The 24,498-nt window shown below is 47.3% G+C and overlaps 1 long non-coding RNA gene across 1 annotated transcript in view; it reads right to left on the reverse strand.

Annotated features, from left to right (window-relative positions):
• Positions 1–9,531: 9,531 nt before the first annotated feature.
• The window catches only part of LOC144290302 (uncharacterized), a 29,316-nt gene continuing 14,349 nt past the window's right edge, over positions 9,532–24,498 (reverse strand). Inside the window, exon 4 of the long non-coding RNA XR_013358053.1 lies at positions 9,532–11,351. This is a non-coding gene — a long non-coding RNA (uncharacterized LOC144290302). The remainder of the gene's footprint in view (positions 11,352–24,498) is intronic.

Here is a 24,498-nt window from a genome sequence, read left to right on the forward strand (position 1 = left end):
ACAAGGACTCTCCATGTTGCCATTTTATAGCCAAACCCACTTGCCTCCGGCCGTTGGCAACCACTAATCTGTTCTCCATTTCTGTATTTTTCTCATTTCAGAGTGTTCTACAACATTCTAGAATCACACAATATGTAACCTTTGGGGTTGGCTTTTTCCACTTAGGTAACTTACTGATGACTCACCCAGGTTGTTGTGTCTATCAGTAATCCTTTCCTTCTGGGGCACCTGGGTGGCTCAGTGGTTAAGTGTCTGCCTTTGGCTCAAGGAGTCATCCTGGAATCCCAGGATTGAGTCCCACATGGGACTCCCCACAGGGAGCCTCCTTCTCTCTCTGCTTATGTCTCTGCCTCTTTCTCTGTGTCTCTCGTGAATAAATAAATAAAGTCCTTATAAAAATAATAATAATCCTTTCCTTCTGATTGCCTATTAATATTCTGTGACATGCATATATCACAGGTGCACTTCTCACCCACTAAAAGACATCCAGATTATTTCAACTTTTAGTTATTACAAATAAGGTTGGTGGGATCATGGACATCCAAGTAGAAAATACAATGGATCAACAATCAAGCTTCCAGAACTGATAACTTATTTTAGCAAGGTTGTAGGACCCCAGATCAAGATACAGAAAAAAAATTTATTTCTATAAACTGATAAGGAACAATTGGAAACTTAAATGTGTAAAAAATAACAAAAAGATACAATCACCAACAGTGGCATAAAAAATAAAATACCAAAATAACTGGGGATAAATTTGACAAAAGGAAAAAGCCTTCATCACACTATAGATGACAAATGTTTGGTGAAGGACATGATGACATGAATGAATGAGGAGATACACATGCTCACAGGTGAGAAGAGCCAATATTGTTCAAGTGTTCATTCTCTCCTATTATAATCCTATATCCAACACCATCCCTAGTAAGAGCCCAGGGAGCTTTCTAGAGAAATTGGCCTCCTGGTTCTAAAATCCAGAGGAAAATGGAAAAGGCAGAGAATAAACAAAACAATTTTTGCAAAAAAATAAAGTTAGAGGGCTAACATTACCAATTTCCACATAAAGGAATCTCAGGACGTGCAGAGGGAAGGCAGTCACCAAAACAATTGGACATGGCACATGGCTCCATGTACAGGAGATCCCAGTGAATGCACGAGAGGTGAGGTGAGGTGACAACGGCCTGTGAGTGGTGGCCAGGGGTTGGGTGGGGGGATTATGAAGAAGCAGCAGCAGGGAACTTTGGGGGGGGATGCATGTCTTTGTTATCTTGATTGTGATAATGTTTTCCCAGGTGCATACATATGTCAAAGCTCATCAAATTAAGCTCTTCCAACACACACACCCTATTGCATGCCAATTGTACGCCAGCGTAGCTGTTAAATAAAGTATTAGCAAATGTGATTTGTGCAGAACTCATAATGAAAGTCCCCTTTCCCAGTCCCAACCCTGGGGGGATGAGCTCGAATTAGGAAGCGAAACTTCCTGTTCATGAACCTGAGGTACAGCGAACCCATCAGATTTTACTAATTCTGAAGTGAGAAAATAGAGTAAAAATACCCAAAGTGGCAAAATCTGTCTCCTAAAGTGGCCTTGGGTTAACATACAAGGGCTCTCTGCAAATTAACTTTGTAAAATGAACTTTTCCTACTTTGAATGATGCCTGTAACTTCTTTAAGAGAAATCGGTGACTGTTGAGTGTGAGAAGTTAATAAGAACACTGATTATACCAAATATCTGAAATTGATGTAATTAGACAATACTTTTTTTTTTTCAGATTTAAAGCAGGACTGAATTATTTACAGATGTTAAATGTGTATTTCAGGGTTTTGTTTTGTTTTTAAGTAAAAGTGGTTGATAATCAGTAGCAATTTAAATTCTAAGCTCCTAACAAAAAAACACAGATCTAAGAAAGAAAGAGAAAGAAAGAAAGAAAGAAAGAAAGAAAGAAAGAAAGAAAGAAAGAAAGAAAGAAAGAAAAAAGGAATCTTTTTACTAGATTTCCGCTGTCTGACTATTCCATCCTTACAGCACACTCCTAAAATTCTTGGGAAAGAATTTTATGAAAAGAATGCTTCATTCTTTTCATAAACAGAGAATATTCTTCTATTCCAAAAGTAAAATAAAATAAAATAAAAACAAAGAGCTGGCAATATTGCATTGAATTTGACATGTTGTTTGCCCTTGATGTACCCCTCAGAGGTAGGGTTCATAGATGTACAGGCAGGTGTAAAGTGGTAGGAGACTGGAGAGAAATCCAGGAGATAGAAACAGGACCATGAACCAGCTACAAGGAATTAGATCAATGTCTCCAATGGAAAGAGGTGTCCATGACTATGGGGTAAGTGTGAGAGCTCGCAGCCCCTGGGGGAGAATGTGCACAGGCAGTCGGGCACCAGCAGGGAGCCCGAAATGGCTCCAGCCCAGGGCATCTAGAGGAGGAAGTTTGGGGATGAATTGCCTTGAAGGAGGAGTAGCAAGAACAGGTTGCCTGGTGGTAAATGGAGCACGGGGCCCCCCTGCTGGATCAGCATCGCCTGACACCACAGAGAGCTGTGCAAGCAACCCAGCACTCCATGCGTGCGTGTGCTCCCTTGGAAAACAGCTAACCCTTGAACGTAGGCATTGGGCCTTCTGACCGGACCACACCCCTTGTGCTTTAAAGAGCAAGATGTTTGAACAAAAAGGGAGGCGACAAAGGACAAGACCAGGCAGAGAGGAAGCAGCTGCAGAGAGAAGAAAAAGCAGACCTCTGATCCCTCAAACCCGAGCAGCACGGGGCCTGGGGTCTGTAATAATTTCAGGGACCCAGGAATATGTTTCCATTTTAATTCCTCCAAACATATGAAGAAGATGAAGATAAGGGTAAACATAGAATAAACATAACCAGAGAATCTCTGCCTTTCTACTGACAGAGTCATGATTCTCTAATGTGTTTTCTATCCTTGTTTTTCACGGGGGAGGAGGCTTCAAAGGCAGCCGTGCCTTGGGCTCCCCGAAGCCGTGATGCAGCCCTGCACAGAGGAAGCGGCCAGCGAGGCTGCCTGTCTTAATAAATATTAGGACAGATGCCAGTGCAGGGTCAGGGGTGACCTGACTTCGGGCTTATTGCTTGGAAGGCAGTGCAGACAGTGATGTGATTTCCTGGACCAGGAAGCAGGTGCCGGGTGAGGAGTCGGGTACAGATGTTTGCTGTGAAGTCCTCAGAAGCTGCCCGGTGGAGAGGAGCCAGTGAGACTGGGCAGGATCTGCTCCCCGGTGGCCCGCAGCGTCTTTCTGACCAGGACCCACCTGCTAGAAACACATGGAAATCTCCTCGACAGCAAGATACACTTATTAGAGGGGCCATGAGAGGACTTTTATTATCTAACTCCATCTGGCCTTTCCTTCCTCATCTCCAAGGGAAAATGTTAAAGGGGAATTTTAGATATATTAGTAAAATGATACACAGCCCAAGGAAATTCTGATCAAGACATACTGTTTGGGGACATCTGGGGGGCTCAGTGGTTGAGCTTCTGCCTTTGACTCAGGTTGTGACCTCCGGGTCCTGGGATCAAGTCCCACGTCGGGCTCCCTGCAGGGAGCCTGCTTCTCCCTCTGCCTGTGTCTCTGCCTCTCTGTGTCTCTCATGAAGAAATAAATAATGTCTTAAAAAAAAAAAGACACACTGTCTACCTTCAGAAGATTGCCACACACATCATAAAATAGTAATATCCCCCAACAATATTCTGATAAACAGCTTGAAGTCTTCCAGGACTTGTGATGCTAAACCATGGTGCTCGTGGCATGTTCAAACTCCCCCAGGTTTTCGTTGATGGGATTGTGTCTGTCGGGTGTGAGCATGGAGGGCAGGGTGGCTATACAAGAGCCCATTGGCTTTTGCAGAAAAAGTAAGTGATCTAAAAAGTAAGGAAAAGAAAAGCAAACCTTGGTCTGGTAGAAGGAAAGTCCCTGTACTTCAGGGGTTCAGAGAAGCTCCGGGAAGTGATGCTCGGTGCCAGTGCCACCGTGGCAGCTGTCCCCGTTCCCAGCAGGTGGGCAAGGAGGAGGGGAGCCTGGAGGAAGCTCAGCCCTCACCTGTCTGCATCCCTGGCCCAGGACCCAGGTGGCTCTGCGAGCTGTGAGCTTGGAGGGTGCGTGACATGCATTCGCGAGGGTGGTGGATGTGCCTGTTGTTCCATGTTTACACTCCTGCCTCCTACATCCTGCTGCCTTCTTCATGATGATGTGGTCCCATTTATAAACAGATTTTCAGTCTTGGGATTTATTTTTTTTTACCACTTTTTCTTTACCACTTTTTTTGGGCTCCATTCCAGTCTTGAAATGGGGTGTCCTCTCTGTACCACCAGGGTAAAGAGCAGGTCTTTTGAAGCACCTCACAGGCCCTCTGATGCTGTTTCCATTCTCTGCTCTCGGGCAGGGCCGAGTGCCAGGAACCAGGCACAGACCGCTGGCTCAGGACAGGGCACCTGCTGGACAGCTAGGCAAAGGCTGCAGGGTGACACCCGCCCTCTCCTCGGTGGTGGTGGGCTGGTGCCCACATTAGGAGCACAGGGTTTGACATCTGATGTTCTCTGGTGTATGAAAAACATGTGAATCTTAAACCCTTCTGCATTATTCCTGGACAACAGATTTTATTTTAACTGAAAAGCTATAGATTTGATTAGTTTATCTGGTTCTGTGGAGACAACTTCCCTGTGGGGACCATGTTCCTGTTGTTCAGGTGCTCCAGATGGGGAGGAGTGAACACTTCACAAGTACCTTCTGTTTCTTTTTTCTTTCTTTTTTTCTTTTTAAGATTTTATTTTTCATGAGAGACACACAGAGAGAGTCAGAGACACAGGCAGAGGGGGAAGCAGGCTCCCTGCAGGGAACCCAATGTGGGGCTCGGTCCCAGGACCCGGGATCACGCCCTGAGCCAAAGGCAGATGCTCAGCCACTGAGCCGCCCAGGCGTCCCTACCTCCTGTCTCTTACGTACACAAGTATTTCCTAATTAAAAATGCTTTCTTTTGTTTACAAATCATTCTGCTCAGTGTATCCTGAAAAGCTTTCTCTACATACTCATTCCACTTTATTCACCAACAGCATAAACACGGAACGTTTTGCTTGCATGGTTAGAAAATCAAAGTGAAAAAAAAAAAAAAAGAAAATCAAAGTGAAGTAATTCCCTCTTAAAGGAGTTTCCTTGGAATGTTGGTGTATCATTTCTACAATGGGCCATTTAAAAGAGTGGAAGAAAAACCAAATGTGTAAAAAGGACATCAGCTTTGGGCAAGGGTCCCACTCCAGCTGTCCTCCTACCCCCATATCCCCCCACGTCCCGGGCAGGGGACGGCCCCCATGAGCAGCCCCCAGGAGTCATACAAAGGACAATTCTTTCATTTCCGTAAGGACTGAAAAGTCCTGCCTCTCGTTCCCGTAATATAGCAGCACGCCCAGCGAGGCTTTTCTTCTTTGATTTCCAGCAGTTCTCGTTGCCGATCAGCCCTCGGATTTCATAAAGCCCCTGTTCACAAATTGCACATTTGGATGACAGGGCGCGTGGCAAGAAATGGGCGATGTGTGTGCACGCCAGCTGCTATAAAAGAAAAGGAACAGTCAACAAAGGGGAATGTTTAGTTGGACCTGAAAACGTTTTTAATAAGAGGAGCGAGGCGGGTGCCCTGAAATATGAGGAAGCCGGAGAAGCCGGGTGCACTAGCATTTTTTTGGAAAGAGGTGTAACTCTGAGCCAAACAGGAAACTGTAGCTATTCCTTGTCCCCTGTGGGCCACTTAAATATGCTACACTGTTCAGAAGACACAGGAGAAACTGGTCTGCGGGTGGATCTGCATTGCCCATCCTAGGTGGTCGGAATGCGCTTGTTTATTTTGTTTAAATATATTAGACACGGTTACGTTTCATGCTGTGTCTGGGTTAGTGAGAGCAGTTCACCGTGTCACACCAACTTCTTTGCATGAAAGCCTGTGGCTGCCTCGTTCCTTCTCTGGTTTAGCAGGACACGGCTTCCGCGTAGGTGCAAGGTGAAAGGAGGAGCTGGCCCAACGGTTCTGAAGGAGTTTCCCAGGCTGCTGTAGATGCACTGAGCTCTGGGCACCCCGGGTCTACACCGCCTGCAGCACGGCTGTGTTGCTGGCCAGCTGATTTGAGAAAAAGTCTAAAAGGACCGGAAAAGAAACAAAGCACAGCTGGTTCCACAGGAAAAAAAAAAAAAAAAAAGGATAAATATCAACAGAACCACACCTCCTGCTGCCCATCCTGCCCTTGGAAACTGCTACTCTTCATCTGTTCATTAGATGAAACCAACCACGCTCCTCAGGGCCTCTCTGTGCATGTCTAGTTAGAGTACCTTCCCCACCCCACTCCCACCCCCCCACCCCCGGGGACGGCGGACATGCATTTGCTTTCAGGCTTCCCCAGAGCCCAGCTTCTGCTAAGGAGCGTCCCCGGAGACCCACCGTGATCAGCGTTTCCTCTGGGTTGAGACCGTACCTTGGTCATTTACGTAACGAGCATTTCCCCAGAGGTTCTGCAAGTGCGGCTGGGCTCCAGGTTATCTGCATATCTATTTTGCCATTGTAAAGTTCCAGAAACCTGGTCAGGACAACCTGAGTCCAGAGCAGGCCCGTGTGGGGGTGGCAGGGTCGCAGGGGTTGTTGACTGCACACAACCCGCTGTAGGCGGCTGTGTCTGCACCGGGAGGGGGCCAGGCTGGCCCTGAGGACGAATCCATGGGTCCTAGGTCTGGGTGTCCAGGGAGGCCAGTGAGGGCGGCCAGACGGGGTGGATCTAGATGCAGGGGCGGCCCGGCTCCCAACATGACAAAGTCAGGAGTCAGAAAGCGCTCGAGAGCTATGACAGGGCTGGGGAGGCAGGGGCTCTGTTTTAGGAGATGGGAGACGGAGGAAAAAACGGGGACACGGGACAACTGACAAGGTGAGCTCCAAGCTCGAACTCGGTTCAGCCCCGCCTCTCTCTGAGGACCTGTGTGCCAGTGGCTTGGTTGGGGGAGCCTGAGCGCTCCTGCCTGGGGCCTGAGGGGTGCATCGCTAGTACAAAGAACTGGCCCGGTTCTGGCCCACAGAAACCCTCCTTCCCCCAGCAGGACAGCAGCCTGTCCCAGCAGAAAGAGCCACAGGATGGAGTGGAGCCTCTCAGGGCCTGTTTCAGCTTTGACTGCCATCAGAATCCATAGAGAAACTCATTCACGTGCAAATTCCCAGGATTCTAGCCCTGATGTGCCCTGAGCAGACCCCTGGGCAGGCGCCTGCAGGAGGGGCTGGTTCCAGGCTGCACTTTAGTTTGTAAACCTCTGAGCTAAGTGTCGATGCCGCTCTTGGCTTCCCTTCCAGTTCACTACAGACCTCATGACGTATGTGCTCAGCAACCCGACAAGGGTGACCGTCTAGTTTCTGGCTGTTGGGTAAAATAACAGACACTTCCGTTTTGAACTTGAGGGGCCTCCCTAGAGGTTACTAAGGTGAGCGTTCCTCCATTGCCAGCCGTCATCCCCATCCGTGTTCTCACGTTCTGTGCTACGTGGGGTGAGTACGTTGAGCAAAATGCACTTCCCCAGACCCTCTAACAGCACGAGGAACACACATCACGTATTGCAAGAAATGGGGCATGTTTGTCGATGTGAAATTGGTTTGGATGAGACCAGGCAAGGGAAGCTCCCTTCTGACAAAGTAGTGAGGGAGGCTCCCCGATGAAGCAGGATGGGCTGGGACTTTCTTGGCATCCATACGTGAAGAGCACCAGGCACCATGTGGGAAGCGTGCTTCGGGCGGCAGGCGGAGTGACCTGCGAAGCCTGTGTGAGCACCATGGGACGTGCAGGATGGCTGGCGGGATGACAGCAGGAGACACGGAGAGAGGTCCAGAGCCAGATCTGTTTTTCTCACATAAAAAAGCACGGGAAGTTCATTTTTCCGAATATCATTTACTTAACAGAAGATGAGCACACCATGTACTTGACAACCCAAAGATGTTTTACATTAAGCAGCAGCTTCGTTCACTAAGCCAAAATAAAATAACTCCAAAAACATGAACACAGAAGAGGTGTCAGGTCCTTCTTGCACATACCAGATACTCAGAGAAGTTATTTGTGGTTTAGGCCCTGTGCACAGGGGCAGCCACATTCCTGGCAGCTTCCTTCGAGGCCCCCAGGACACCCAACCCCGTCATCAACACCGTAAGCTCCATGCACATGACACGCAACTGTGCAGAGCAGACCTGGGCTCGTGCAGCAACCCTGGCCAAGACCACCTGTCCCACCCGCCTCACCTGTGCCAGATGCCCATCTTCACAGGACCAGAGAAGTCCCCAGCCAACCCCAGGAAACCAAGAGCAGGGGATCTCCTTCCCCCGCCCCTGGCTACCTGTTGTTTCGGGAGCTGGAATTTAAGGTAAGTTTTTCCAAAACTAGGAGTCAAGTCCAAGTCCATACTCATGGTTTATGGTCTTGTTTTTTCCTATAGGAGTATCCGCGTGGAGCAGCATACAACTGGCTTTACCTACTTTGAAAATAGTGTAGGGCTCCCTGGAGGAACCTGCTTCTCCCTCTGCTTGTGTCTCTGCCAGTCTCTCTGTCTCTCATGAATAAATAAATAAAATTTTTTAAGTGTAAAAATACAACTCACTGGGGAATTAATATTATACACGTTCTGTGTGACAGGTGCTTTGTATCCTCTTCAAAACCTGGGAAGCGATGGGAGAGGAAAGAAGGGGGTAGAGTTCTGTAGGAGAAACGTCAGGAGAGGGAGAGGTGCAGGCCTGGGCTCCTGCCAGTGACCCAAAGCCAGAAGGATCCTGGGCCTGGGAGCGTGTTTCCCCCACTCCAGAAGTGTGCCCGCTGCAGCCTGGGCCTCTGAGCCAGGCTCTGCACCGTGTCCCCGACCTCACCCTGAGGGCAGATTGGCCTCCCTAGCATTAGGAACAAAGGGTGTGGGTCTAGCTCAGCCAGCGACAGGGTGCTGCCCCGTAATCATGACTGTTCCTTTGGAAAGAACAGCGGCCACAGGCAGCCCGGGAGCAGGGTCCAAGGCAGGGGCAGGAGGGAGGGGGCAGCCGCCTTCAGGTGAGAGAGAGGCCACTGCACCGGCCCCAGAGGACTCAGAACCTCATTACACTCTGTGTATGAGACAGTCAGGAGGCAAAGAGCTTGTGTCTGGGGCGGGGGAAACGGGATGTGTGATACCCCAAATGAGCAGAAGGCTCTCCATAGGCTGATGGGAAAGCTGGAGGGGTATTGTCTTGTGGACCACCTGCATCCAAGAAAAGAGGGGTGAGCTTTGATTGCAATTTGGGGTCTTTTAAAAATATTTTTTAAATTTATTCATGAGACACAGAGAGAGAGAGAGAGAGGCAGAGACATAGGCAGAGGGAGAAGGAGGTTCCCTGCAGGGGGCGGGATGTGGGATCCCAAGATCCCGGGATCATGCCTTGAGCCGAAAGCAGATGCTCAATCACTGAGACATCCAGTCACCCCTTTTGTTGCAATTATAATGGCATGGACAGGTCTAGGTGTCAGTAAGAGTAGCCGGGTACCTGCCTAGCAAAGCATTTGCCCAGGTGACATCTTACCTTGGGAAAGGTACTTCCATCTGGAACCAACACATAGCGGTGAACCTTAGCTTTGTCAGCCCAGTAAGGGTGGATTGTGTTTCGGGGTCAGGCCACACAATTCTAGGCCACAGGATAGACCCAGCGAGCTGTCTGCAGACCAGACTTGGGTACAAGGTGGAGGGAGAGGGGACCAGCAGTGTCTGGGCCTGTGGTGTGTTTTGCGGTTAGATGGAGAATTATATCCCCGCCCCCCAACCGGGGGACATGCCATCACTTATTCAACAAAACCTTTGTCGATACACAGGATGCTTACTTCCGGTATCTTATTCCCGTGAACAAGGAGTACACACTCTTGCACACTGGTGCTGAGTGTGTCACATGATCATAAACAGAAATGCTGCATCAAATGACACCTGTTTCAAATTGTACATGTGCTGTCAAGTTGTCCTATGAGATGGGGGCATCGTCTTCTGCGCCCCATCGATGGCATGCGTCACTTAGCCCACATCAGCGCTACAAGTTAGATGACTTTCAAATCTTGACTGCATTTGTAAATGAAAGATCATGTCTGATAAGTGACTTAATTTGTATTTTGTGAACTATGAGTACAGTCAAGTGTCTTTCCTTGTGTCAGTTGACCATTTTTAGGTCTTTGCTTTAACTATCTGCTCACCCACATTATTTATTCTTCTATTGATTCTTCTATATTTTTTTTAGCAGTTTTTATTCTCTGTGGAAATGACACCATTGTCATTTGCCTTTGGACTTGGGCCACCTTCCAGCTGCACCCCGGCCCAGACAATGCCTCCTTAGAACAGGAAAGGATTTGGCTGGACCCATCCACGGCATTCTGGGTGCATTGTCTATAATGTAATTTAATTTCCCTCTTCCTGAGAACTACTATTTCCTAGTATGTGATAAGTAACAACCAGGAACATTATCGCAGCTCATGATGGGCATCACGTAGAAGGGCTTTTCTAGCATACATCTCACCAGTGACTTCGGCTAACATCAAATATTTTACTAAATAACTTCTAGAGCATATTATTTTCTTAGCAATCATATTCAACTTTGAAAAGGCTGGCATATTAGAAAACGGGGAATACACCCAAAGGCATAGTTTGTAAAAAAAAAAAAAAAAAATTGGGTCTTAGGTGCAGAGCAATACCTGTGAGCTGAGAGGATGAACCAAGGAAATACCGGCTGAGGTTGTTAAGGGCACAGCAGGCACACTCATGTAACGATGCATGAGAGTGTTTGAGGCAAAAAGAGTCAGACAAGGTCCTCCATCACTGGGTCTTCGGGGCTTCACGCGGACTTGACGTTGGGCATTCAAAATAAGCCAGGCAGACTCAATCCTATATGGGGGCTTGGAGTCTGGAGAAACTGAGTCTGCAAATGCAGGCACAGCCACTCTGAGGCTTCCCTCTGAGGGAGGTGAGCCTTCGTGCCCAAGGGGAAAGCCCCACACTGACCACGACAGGTGTTCTAACAAAGCCTTAACTTTAATAAAAACAACTTTAGCTTTGAGCGTCTGGTCTGCAAGGACAGGCGACAGGAAAATAAATTAGGAGCAGGTTGTGTAGCTCATGAAGTGATTTTGCAGCAGCAGCATAATTCGGTTGCTTCCCCCTTGCCATCCGTCCATGTGGCCCTGCTACATTCAGCCAAACGCGGAGTGAGAGCCACTGCAAATCTGGGGTACGGTGCCTCTGGGCTCATGGGATCTGGGTCTGATGATGCTGAATGCAGGCTCGGTCCACTGTCTTTCACTTGTTGAGCATTCTGGGGAGAAATAAGAGACCGTGTTGCCATCTGCATCAATGTGCTTGCATCCGGAAAACAATCAGATCAGTGTCCACTAGGCAGAGGGATTCACCCCCAGGCAAACGTCCTAGTTGGTAAAACTAAAAACTGATGTGTGTAACTAAATACTGTCTCATTTCTTCTTGGAATTAAATTGTCATTGTTGTAAAAATCCCCTTAGAGGTATGTGCTTTAAAGAGTTACATAGGAAAGACATCAGAAGGCTGCCAACCCATCCTTACGTGCCCCCTGCTTGTGGAGCCAGGGACCCTGGGAGGACCACGGAGGCCAGCCACATGGCTATGTTGAATCCCCAGGTATAAATGAGTGTGCACAGACTTGTCCTCGTCCCATAGATAGTCTACATCATAATAGACATGAGCCTATCAAGGTCTGTGGAGGATGAGTTTCTTTCTTTTTTTTTCTTTTCTTTTTTATTTATTTGAAAAAGAGAGTTTTAATATTTATTTATTTGAGAGAGAGAGAATCCCAGGGGGAGACCAGAGGGACAGGGAGAAGCAGGCTCCTCACCGAGCAGGGAGCCCCCTATGGGACTGGATCCCAGGACCCCGGGGTCATGATCTGAATCAAAGGCAGACACTGCACAGACAGAGCCCCCCAGGGGCCCAGTGGAGGGCAATTCTAAGGGAATTCTAAGGTCCCTTAGTGAATATGGAAGCAAATAACAAAGAAAACCATTCGTTTGCAGAAGTGCAAACGACCTTTTCTTATCCGGATCCAATGTGTATACAGTTTTATTAAAAATCTCTCTGTTTTTCACATTTGCCTCTGATGATCAGATTGTGGATGCTTCCCTTCCCCTCTGAAAGCATTTCTCTTACCAAAGTATTACAGGCAATTAGCCGAGATTGGACCTTTCCAATTAGCCAACACCTGTGTGATTTATCAGCCATCTGGAATGTGCAGGTGAGGCTTCCAGAACACACCCTGCCAGCTGGAACTCGGGGCTGCGCCTCCGCTCACACATGCTGCACAGACATGGGCACGTCAGGCTGCTTCCAAAGCCTGCAGGTCTCTTGTAAAGGCTGCATCTTCTGGACAGAAATTGTCATCCAGTACGTGCGTGTATGATGTTAGGTCAAGAGATCTGGACGAAATATTTCTTCTCAGTTAAACTTTTGCCTTTTTCACCCAGAGTGGGGGAAAAGAAAAATTTAAGGCTAAAGATGGATGATCTAAGAATAATATAATTAAAATATATCTGGGTCTCTAGACTAGATATACTTGATCCATGCGATTATTTTGCCTTGGTCTAAAATCCCAGGGTCAGGCTAAAAGCAGCGCAGCGTGGGCTTTCATTACCAATGTCATCTGGGTGCAGAGCCGCTGGGCATGAAGGTGCCCGGGGCATCGTTGTCTGACTGGTGGAGTTAAACGTGTCTCTGAGAGTCCGCAGCCCTGTCCTGAAGCTTGCTGTCAGGTAACCTGGAGCAAAACCTCGAACTGGAGTCACCCTCCCTTCTGTTGGGAAATTTAATTGAATGGTCCCTTGACCCAGCCCAGTAGGCTAAAGGCCACCCCAGGGTCCAGGCTGCCCTTCCCATCCTTGGGGCAACATCAGTGTATATTGCTCATTGGGTAAATCATACCATTTTACTGATTCAGAGTCATAACTTTCCAAGTGTTATTCCTTTTATTTTTAAAAAAGGTTTTATTTATTTATTCATGAGAGACACACAGAGAGAGGTACAGACAGAGGCAGAGGGAGAAGCAGGCTCCCTGTGGGGAGCCCGATGCCGGACTTGATCCCAGGACCCCAGGATCACTCTCTGAGCCAAAGGCAGACGCTCAACGGCTGGGCCACCCAGGTGTCCCTGTGATTCCTTTTAAACATTTTTTATTTAAGAGCTAACCACTATGTTTTTAAAACTCTGCTGTTACACTTGAAGAGTATCTTAATATTTTTTATCTGCACCAGAATAAGATAAAGACCAGGGCAGCCCAGGTGGCGCAGCGGTTTAGCGCCGCCTGCAGCCCGGGCTGTGATCCTGGAGACCTGGGATCGAGTCCCACGTTAGGCTCCCTGCATGGAGCCTGCTTCTCCCTCTGCCTGTGTCTCTGCCTGCGTCTCTATGAATAAATAAATAAAATCTTTTTTTAAAAAAAAGATAAAGACCATCCCTAGTATTTCCCCAGGTCTGTTTCATCACTGAGGCAGTCGGCATCTGTGGCTCCCTCTCCTTCCAGTACAGGAATGTGTTGCAGGTTACTGGGACCCCTCCAGGCCCCGCAGGCCTGAGGAATACATCATTCTGAGACTTTTCCTTGCTGTGTCCTTGGGACATTATGTCAGTGGTGGGAGCAGAATGAGGCCTGGAAACCTGCAGCTTTGGGCCCCAGGACCAGCCATACAGCACTTGTGGGTTTCTGTCTCTCTTTTAAAAAACAGTAACACAATACACACAGTTTGGCACCTTGCATTTCTCTCCCAGAAATATATTTTGAATATCTTGCACATCATTAAATAAACAGATGCCTCGTTTTAAGGCTGGCTTCATATCCTTTTTTTCTCTCCTTCAAATTTTTATTTAAATTCTAGGTAGTTAACATTCAGTAAAATATTGGCTTCAGGAGTAGAATTTGGTGATTTGTTGCTTCCATATAGCACCCAGTGCTCATCGTAACAGGTGCCTGCTTAATGCCCACCCCCTACCCGCCTCCCCTCTGTCAACTCTCAGTTTGTTCTCTATCACTTAGAGTCTCTTATGGTTTGTTTCCCTCCCCCTTTTTCCCTCCTCCCATATGTCCATCTGTTTTTCTTCTTAAATTCCACATATGAGTGAGATCATATGGTATTTGTCTTTCTCTGACTGACTTATTTCACTCAGCATAATACCCTCCCATTCCAACCACATCGTTGCCAGGCTGGCTTAACATTCTACTGTGTGGCCATACGGTTGTTTACTAAACCAGTGCCTCGTTGGTGTCTCCGATTTTCTCAAAGGCAAAGAACGCTGCCTTCTTAAATCTCGATTATTTTTGCACATATTCAAGTAGAGAAGTAGGATGAATTCCTCAAAATGGAAATGTTGAGTCAAGGAATGTGTGTATTTTGAACTTGACAGTCTCTTCCTACTTGCCTTTCCTGGATGGATGCCATTCCAGCTTCCCCATCTGGAGGAAAGCTTGGCAACACCTTTCCTCCACACATCATCAACCCAATGTGTGATATACTTTCTCTCTCTTTCCAAACCAGGTAGGTTCATTGCATTCTCTTCTTAATATGAATTAGGCTGAATATCTTTTCTTATATTTAAAATTCCGTTATTTCCCTTGTCATTGATTTGCAGGAGCTCTTTATACCTGAAAGCAATTGGTTCTGTTCTTAGTATCATGGCCCTTAAAATGTTTAACCACTGACTAGTGGTTAAAATGGTAAGCTTTGTTATGCATATTGTATATGCACACCCATTTGTCATACTAAAAAATGGTTTTAAAAGCAGCCAACAGAACTTAAAATACAATGAAGGGGGAGAATCAAGGAAGATGTAATGTGTTTAGAAGTAATAAGGTAAACTGTCAAATAATCAAAAGCAGTTTTCTGTGGGGAGAGGCAGTCAGGAGTGGGGAAGGAGATTATGGTTCCTATTTATAAAACTTACTGCACTTTTTAAGTTTTTAAGCCATTTTCACAGGTTAATTTTACAAAAATATGAATTTACCCTAACAGTTAAAAACTATGCCATTTCGAACGGGAAGAGAAATAATCTGGTTTATGAACATCATCGCTAGGGAAAACAAATGTCCTGGATAGTCTAGAACAAGGCCAGTTTCAAATCTGTGGTTCCATTTTCTCCAGGGATATACTTTTCCTCACGTGGATGCTACCCCACGAATCCCCTCCAGAACAGGGGCCTTCTTCCTAGAAGCACCTCTGTAGCTGGATGACAATTCATGGAAATAAACAGATGTAAGCGTGAGAGCACAATAAGCAATTCATAGGAGCAGTAGGGAGTACTTAGAAAAAAAAAAGACAGATCCTTCGTGGTGCGATACAATGCCTTTGCTGATAAATTCCAAGTTAAATCTGTTTCTTGGGGAACCTGGGTGACTCAGCGGTTGAGCGTCTGCCTTTGGCTCATGTCATGATCCTGGGGTCCTGGGATTGAGTCCCACATCAGGCTCCCTGTAGGGAGCCTGCTTCTCCCTCTGCCTGTGTCTCTGCCTCTCTCTGTGTGTGTCTCTTATGAATAAATAAATAAAATCTTAAATAAATAAATAAATAAATCTGTTTCTCAACAATGGCAGTTACAGTGGACACGTGCGTTTTGCCAAGAAGAGAGGAGAACTCTTCGTAAAGTTGCTGGAGGAGACACCGTTGCTGTGGACAGTTGCAGGCCATAAATCAATGCCCAATCTATAGTATATTCAATAAAATAGAACTTTCCTCTCATCTACTTGAATCTTACAACATATGCGTGGCTTTGTGAACTACACCCAAAAGACTTGTGGGAGTTTTATTGCTAGGGATGTTGGGAAGTGTCACACCGAGGGAAGAGCAAATCCTTTCTAGATTGATTTACCTCATAAAAGGTAGTATCTTAAAGAGGATTGCCAAGCATAAGTTGTACTTTCACAACCACTTAGTCAAACTGAAACTTTCTCCATTCACTTAGCACCATCGTAAAATACATATTCTTGCTTTCATCTGGAGGACGTGATGCATAAGGTCCCAAATATATAAGTTTTACCCATAGCCCAGCACCATTAATTTTTATTGTCGTAAGAATATATTTCCAGGGAGACATAAACAAGGGTGTAACAGGAAGCTACATTGGCTGGCTTGAGCATCCGTGTGATCTGTTAACCAATTAACAGATTGTGAGCATTTTCAACGCCAAGGGCGATGTGGTTTTGATCAATAAGCGGAAATCCTACTTTTCTTTCATGAGTTGTGTAATCGCTAAAACCCAATGCTGTTCCCGTCCTGGCCTGGATGGGGCGAGTGCACCCCACTCCGTGTCTTTCACGGAATGCAGCTAGAAAACCAGAACAAAATACAGCGTGCAGCTTGTGGGAGACACTTAAAAGTGAATGGTGTCACATCAGGCCGTGTAAGACGGCCACTCTCGAAAGGACAGGAAACAGCCTGTGTTGGCGAGGATGTGGTGCCATCGTTATGGAAAACAGTGTGCAGGGTCCTGAAAAAACTGTTATCGTTCAGTAATGCCACTCCTGGGTACACGTCCAGGATTTTAAAGAATTATGTGTCCATCCATGTTCATTGCAACAATATTCACAATGACCCAGAGGTGGAAGCATCCCAAATGTCTATTTATTGATTAGCAGATGGGGAAAACCTAGAGGTTTTCCCATATATCACAATTTATGATATACACATAACATAAAATATTAGGGAGCCTTCGAAATGCAAGAAATCCTGACACTGGCTACAATGTAGATGAATCTTGAGAACATGACACGACATATGTCACAAATACTATATGATTCCACTTACTTGAAATGTCTAAAGCTCATCCAGTAAGGTTCGTTGAGACAGAAATTGAAACAGAGTCTGCCGGGGGCTGGGGGAAGAAATAGCTCGTGTTTCATGGGTAAGAATTCAAGTTTCGCAAGACAGAAAGAATTCTGAAGTCGGCGGCCCCAAAATGTGAGATATACTGAGTACTATTGACCTTCATAATGAATGTAATCATGGCTAGGATGGTTAATTTAATGTCATGTATTTTTTACCATAATGCAAAATATAACTAATTAACTAACTAAATAAAGGTACTTGGCTGATTGGAGAAGACCAACATTGAGAGTACCACCAAGCTGGTGGGAGAAGAAAATGTGAGAGTTTCAATATTTCCTCTAATATCCCCAGCTGGAAGCCAAGGCACCCCAAGGCCCAGAAGTGGGCTCTTGGGCACAGAAGCAGATGAATGCCCCAGGACGGAGGGCTGTGACTACAGCCCCAGCTTCTGGCCCTCACACCCAGAGGTCACACATGTGGATCTGATCCTAATAGAAAAACTAAGACGTTGAGACTAAATTAAGGGACTGACCATCACACGGATTCCAGACTGGCTTCCCTGTGGTGTGTGCACAGGACACATCTGGATAGCAACACAGAGTCAGAACGGAACTGACATGGGAGCCAGCATGTGTGCGGGCTGGGGGGTACCCCACAGCCTGAATCCAAGAGGGTAGATCATCTGAAAAAACCCACACAGGCTGGTAGGAACCCCAGCCTGAATCCAAGGAGGTGGATCGTCTGAAAAAACCCACACGGGCTGGTGGGACCCCCAGCCTGAATCCAAGGAGGTGGACCCTCTTCTGGAACAAAAACAGCAGCATTCCAAGTAGAGCATCAACAAGACCCAGCTTCCTAACAGGAGACACAGAGTGTCCAGGGTTCGATGCTGGCTGAGTGTGGACGCGGTCACAGTGGCTCGGTTCACAGCACCCAGCACCCTGTGAGAATCTGTTTCTGCGCACGCGAGGTACCGACATTTAAACGCCACTGCAGTGCTTGTCTTCGCCGGTTCCGCTGTCCTCAGGACATCCCGCAGGCGGGCTGGCGCAGAAACAAAAGTTGCCTTATTGTGTCTCTGAAGGCTGAATGTCGGCGATGATCTAGAACTGCTTGTGGGGCCATGGCCAGTTTTTGCCATCACCGCTCAGGGTGGAAGGGGTGACGGAGCCCTGTAGGGCCCCTTATATGAGGATGCTAATCGGGGCGCCTGGGTGGCTCAGCGGTTGAGCATCTGCCTTCAGCTCAGTTTGCGATCCCTGGATCCTGGGACCGAATCCCGCATGGGGCTCCCCACAGGGAACCTGCTTCTCCCTCTGCCTCTCTCTCTCTGTGTCTCTCATGAATAAATAAATAAAATCTTTTTTAAAAATTAAAAAAAAAAGGATGCTAATCCATTCACCTCCTGCACCTTCCAAGGGCTCCTCCTACCAACACCGTCACATCAGAGATCGCATTTCAACATAAGGATTTGGGAGAAACACAAACTCCAGACCCTGCATTCACCACCCTGTATTATGTTATACACTATACTGTGTGTATGCTACTCACTGATCCATCTGGACACCTTTCTCTGAGCACATAACCTAAACTTGTAAATCTAAACACTCAAACACAAAAACTCATAAGCCACATTTCTTAACATACAGATTTAATTGGTTTCTTGAGATGTACCACTGCTTTGGGCTCCAACTAGTATTTTTGTTTGTGTCAATAACCACCTTTAAATGTACGTTGTCAAATGACACTGCTATCCTAGGCAAATGGTCCCTAACAGATATCTTGTGATCCATGGGTTTCCTGTCATCTGGTAGATTAGGGGCTCAGTGCATGATTTAAGGCTCAGCCCTGTTCGTCTCGCAGGCACGACCCCCACTGCTCCTAACTCTGCTCACCCTCCACTGTCCAGCCTTGTGTGCCATTCTGGTCGGGGTCTTGGGGGGGAGGTCCTGCCTTGCGGTCAGCTCGCCCTCCCACTGCTCTTTCCTCCAGGCAGGCAGGGGAGAGACCTACAGGGAGATGGCACAGTTTCCTGCACCTGCTCAGCTCTGGCCCACCTGTGGTTCCAGGTAAGACTGGAGCCTCCGCTGCATGGCCGGTGACATCCACCTTGCTGCTCCTCCATGGTTAGGGCACCCACAGAGAGGCCACCACAACTCCTCGGCCTGGCCACAGGCATGCACGTCCCCATCCCCTCTCCTGGTTGGAAACCCCATGTGTGTGTTCAGTTGGGCGGGGTCAAACCTCTGAGAGTCTCTCTGCATTCCCTGCTGGTTTTATGGGATGGAGGGGGCAGCCTCTGGCCTAGAACAGACCCTTGGTCCTGCGGGAGCTCCAGCACAGGCTGCTCTGGGGGCTCGAGGTGGCCGGTAGGCCCTAGGCCCAGCCTCTGAGCCCCGGGGGATGTGTAGCAGCTCGGCCTGGGACCCCATCACCACAAAGCCCAGGCCCCACGAGGCTTAGAGGTGGCAGGATGAGGCTTCCAGCTATGCCAGCCCCTACTTGGAGTGTGGCTTCCCTCTGGGCCACTTGCATCCATTCGGGACGATGTTAACATTTCTAAAAAATGTCCACAACAACACGGTGGACATTACAACTTCCCCGGCTTTCAGCCGGATTCTCGATTTCTTGACCCAGTTAACTAGATCCTGCCATTTTGTTAGGAACAGACGCAGTCGTTTTAATGCCCGTGCTACGGAGGAGGCAGGTCTTAGACCATCTGATTTTTAACCTGGGACTCATGCAAGCCTTGGGGTCACAGGAGGATAGGGCAGTGCTCCACGAGAGAGAGGAAGACGAGGGCGCAAAGCCTTCATTTCATCGCCGTTCTTGAGGTTGTCACCAAATCTACTGAAATTTCTTGGTAGACTGGCAAACGTAACTACAGAACAGCCGATGGCTAGAATTTAGACATGATCAACTTTCTAGACCCTTGGAAATTCCTGCTAAGCCCCCGAGTGTTGCATTTTACCTTTGAGTATGTGTTTGGTTCGTCCTGGACCATTTTCCTGATGGGATATTTGCCTCAAAACTATTCATTGCTCAGAGAGGAATCCTGGCAAGGAAGAAAAATTTCCCCTGGTTTGTTTGCCTGTATTTTAACTCTGGGGCTCCATCTGCTGACCAGACATTTCTGATTATGTTTTAAAGTTCCAGTTGATTCTATCAAGTGAATTCATAATGAAGAACAGTTAGTTGGATTATGTACCTCAGCCTCCCTCAGGGGGTTTGATTTAACTGACCCAGTTTACAATCACACCTTTGGAAGTGAAATCATGAGAATAATAGTTTTTTTGCATGAAAAGAACAGCCATCTCAATTCCGCAAGGGGACAATGCGATGCACCAGCTCAGGCACAGGTGCTCCTCTGTAACGAGGTAAGCATAAATGCAGGTAACTGTGTGTCTGCAGATCAAGAGCTTAGAAATGTCCTTTTAGCCACAGAATTTAAATTCTGCCAATACACCCCTGGGTGGACCAGAGACGTGGGCAAATACCCACGTGCATGGCTGCATACACTGGCTGAGAGGTATACACATACACACAATATGCAACCATTACGGTTTTCAATTAAAACTTAAAAATTCGGGGTGCCTGGGTGGCTCAGCGGTTGAGCGTCTGCCTTCAGCTCAGGGTTTGATCCCAGGGTCCTGGGATCGAGTCCCACATTGGGCTCCCTGTGGGGAGCCTGCTTCTCCCTCTGCTTGTGTCTCTGCCTCTCTCTCTCTCTGTGTGTGTGTCTCATGAATAAATAAATAAAATCTTAAAAAAAAACTTAAAAGTTCAAGAACGATGTGGAAAAACGTTCATGATACAATCATAAGTGAGATAAATCTAGAAACTGAACAGAATTCACATAATAATCCCAACTAAGCACACAACCAATTCATATTATCAACTTAAAAGAAATAATGTAAAAGAAGCTGCGGACGTGGCACAAGGATTGCAGTTGAATTACAGTTTCTTGTTAAGAGGTTTTCATATTTCCAAAAATAGAGAAGTCCCTTTCACTTTTGTGATCAGAGAACGTAGGTATGCAATGTAAGCACGGGATTTTTATTTAAAAAAAAAAAAAAAAAAAAAGTTGCAGCTGGAAAAATAAAATTGCATACTTTGCTTCCCCCTCGTGGGAGTAGGAGAAATTGCACTTAGAATCTAACTTTTCCGTAAAACCTAAACTACCTTCAAAGCAAAACCAGGGAGCGACTGGTAGAGCAGAGGGGAGGAAGACAGCAGGACTGGACACCCCGCAGGATGCACAGAGCTCAAGTGCACCATGCCTCCGATTGCTATTTTAAGTAGAATTGTACTGCTTGGTATTTGTGCACGTTTAGAAAGCTAACCTCTGCATGGCTTCCTTGGTTTGACCCTGGACACCCTGTACTTTTTCTTCCAGGACCACTGGCTCTCCACTCGCCAGCATCTGCAGCCCTGATCCCCCCCACCCCTGACTGCCCCCAGTCGGCCCGACCTCAGCAAGATTAGCTGATCCTGGAGGACGCCCATGGTTCTCCTGCCAAAGCATCTGACCTGGTCTGTCTCCTCCCTGAAGCCCGCGTGGGTTTTCTTCTGAGCCCTCTGAGCCCCTCTGAAGATCAAATCTTCATTCCAACACTAATCTTCCCTAGTCCGTCTGTGGCTGAAACATCCTCAACATCCTTGTGTCACTGGAATAAAGCCTGTATTTCCTTCAGTTTCCTCTGTATTTGATGCATGCGTGATATGCTCCTATGTGAGGTGCGTAGCTGTTTGTAATTGTTGGGGTCAGACGACGACCCCTTTATGATGACCCCTATGTGATGACCTTCTTTGTCTCTTTTTTTTTACCTTTTTTACCATTTTGAATTCAAAGTCTATTTTGTCTCTCATCAGTGTACCTGCACCTGTTTGCCTGTTTTGTTTATTTCTTTGGTTGGTTGGTTACCATTTGCTTAAAATATCTTTTCCTACCTCTTCCCTCCCGGTCCATGTGTATCTTTAGAACCAAAGAGAGTGTCTTATAGGCAGCGGGTGGTGAACCTTGTTTCCTTATCCATTCAAGTAACAAATTCCTTACAATGGCTAGGGGTCACATCACAACTGAGCCTTTGCCTCTTGGTGCAGAGCGGCCCCCTTCCCTCCTTATGGCCACATCACTGCTCTCTTTCAGGTTTCCACCGCTTGCCTTGGGCCATGCCCTTTTCCTGGGCTCCCTTTGCACATTAACCACCTGGAGAAATCCTACACACAGCCGGCTTCTCCTCTGTGAAAACCAGCCATCTAGAGAAATGTAGGCTTTTTTGTTTGTTTGTTTGTTAATCGTGATGGAGCCTGCAGAAATGATCTTTCCAACTACCCATACCTGGGCAAATTTACATGCAGACCCGTATGCAGATAAAGACCTCGATCTAGATCTAAAACATCCATCTCCGTCTAGAGACAAGACACGGAGGTCCAGAGAAAGGATTGGAAACCTTACCACTGAGAGTAGGCATCCGTAGGTATTTTTGGAAAGCTTTTTTCAAGTGAGTGCTTTGCATGATCTCAGAGATTCGGCATCACTTATTCCTTGAATTTTTAGAACAATTCACAAATAACACTACCTGGGTCTGAAATTTTATTATTCTCATGGGAAAAGTTTTAAGTGACCGATTCTGTTTATTTCCTAGATACGGGACTAGTCAGAGCCTTTATGGGTCTTAATTTGAGCAGTTTAGATTGGCAGCCTCCTCGCCCCCTAGTGGGAATGCCAATCGGTTCAGCCCCTGGGAAAACCATCGGAATCACCGGGTCCGTGTGCAGAGGGACACGGGGCAGCACACAGCAGTCTCACTCCTTGTGGATTTGTCCTTGCACTGATTGATGCCTGCCCTAGGTTAGGGACTCTGCCGGGAGTTTTAGGAATCTTAACTCCTTAACACTTCCAGAGAACCATGTGAGTATTATTTTTCCCATTTATGGAACCATGAAAGAGCACGTGACTCATGATGCATGGGAGAAACAACAGTCATCTTCGAAGTTAGTGTCCTTCCTTCTTCAAATGCATCCCCTAGAAGTTTGCCAACATGCCTCCTATTTCCACTACTGAAATTTATTAATTTGACCTCAGAGGAGTACTTTTTAAAGTCTCAAGCAGTGATTTTTAAAAATCACAAATGTAAGGTTTTTTTTTTAAGAAATAAATGTTTAATCTAGAAAACCCAATGTTTAATCTAAAAAAAAAAAAAAAAGCAGAGATTCTCTCTTGGGGAAGGAGATGGAAGCTCAAGGTTTTGTGTGCCAGACATTCACTCCCCTCGTATTTCTCTAGAAAACCCATCAGCTCCAGGGTGCAAAGTCAGAACAGCTCTCAGTTCCAGAATTTAATTCCCAAGAAACATTCTTTTTTTTCTTTTTTTTCTTAATGTGATAAGGCTGGGAGAGGAAATACCTTCATTTGTTAAATATCAAACTCCAAAGGACAGGGATAGAAATTTGGCCACTGCCCTGGTGGGGTTATAACCAGGAGCCTGGTTTCCCTCTGCCCCTGGCAGGCCTGCAGGGCCAGCGTCACCATACGCAGTTACAGATAAGACACCAAGGCCAGGAGGGCAAAGAAGAAAACACGGGTCTTAACTGGGGAACTGAGTTCTGGGTCTCTTTGCAGTTTCAAAGCTCGTATACTTTATATAATCCACTTCCAGAAAGCCAACCCTCAGTGAAAGCAAGCAGTGGAAGGCCTTTGGAGTTGATTTCCATTAGACTGATGGAGCAGAGATGGTACAAAGACAGAGCCAGAGTGTTTCAGCCAATGAGGACAGTTCCAACCAAGAGCGACAGTGATCCTGGGGAGCCCTCCTCCCTTCGCTCCTTCCTAGCCTTTCAAGCCAGGGCGCAGAAGACAGCTCAGAAAAGCGAGAGGCCCATGAGCTCCGTGTTTCCTTTTCTACCTGTTTGCATATGGCTGGCCTATGCACACCCCGTCTGCACCAAGCAGCTGATCCCGGGCATCCCCGCCCTTGCTGTACAGCGCTTTGAATGGAAGAGTGAATAGCAGCAGAGATGGCAGGGGGACAACAGGGGACAGTAGGTGGGAGGGTCCAGGCAGGAAGCGTGGGGCTGGCTGTGGACACGGGTCTGTGGTGGTGGAGCTGAGGACACCTGTTGCTGAGCTGAACCCAGGAACCAAGGGTGGCGTCGCGTCAGGGTTCTGGTGGGTCCGAGGAGCTGCCCAGCGGTGCCGATGGTGATGTTGGGAGGGAAATGGGTGGTGGGAGGCAGGTGAAGACTGAGCTCTGTCTCTGCGGTTTGCAGACACCCTGTCTGCACGGTTTGCGTGCAGGTAGAGACATGAGGGGGGCAGCTGGCAGAGTGGCTGCAGAGAAGGAAGGTGGAGAGAGCTTGTCCTTGAGATGAGTGGGGAGGGGGGAGGACGGAGAGTGGATGATGTAGGCAAAAAGGAGGCAATACTTCGAGCCAAGTCCCTCGAGAGACACTGAGGGTTTAGAGCACCCAAAGCGCAGGTGCCCCAGGGCAGCAGGAGGGGGGTGCACGGAGTATAGCTCAGCCTTGGGGGGACCAGGGGCTCATTGCCACTGCAGCCAGTAGGTGAGAAGCAGGAGCAGGATGTTTAGTGTGCCCGCTGATAGAGGGCTCTGCCCTGAGCCC

Source organism: Canis aureus, chromosome 1 (assembly GCF_053574225.1).
Source record: "Canis aureus isolate CA01 chromosome 1, VMU_Caureus_v.1.0, whole genome shotgun sequence".
In the NCBI taxonomy this organism is placed as follows: domain Eukaryota; kingdom Metazoa; phylum Chordata; class Mammalia; order Carnivora; family Canidae; genus Canis; species Canis aureus.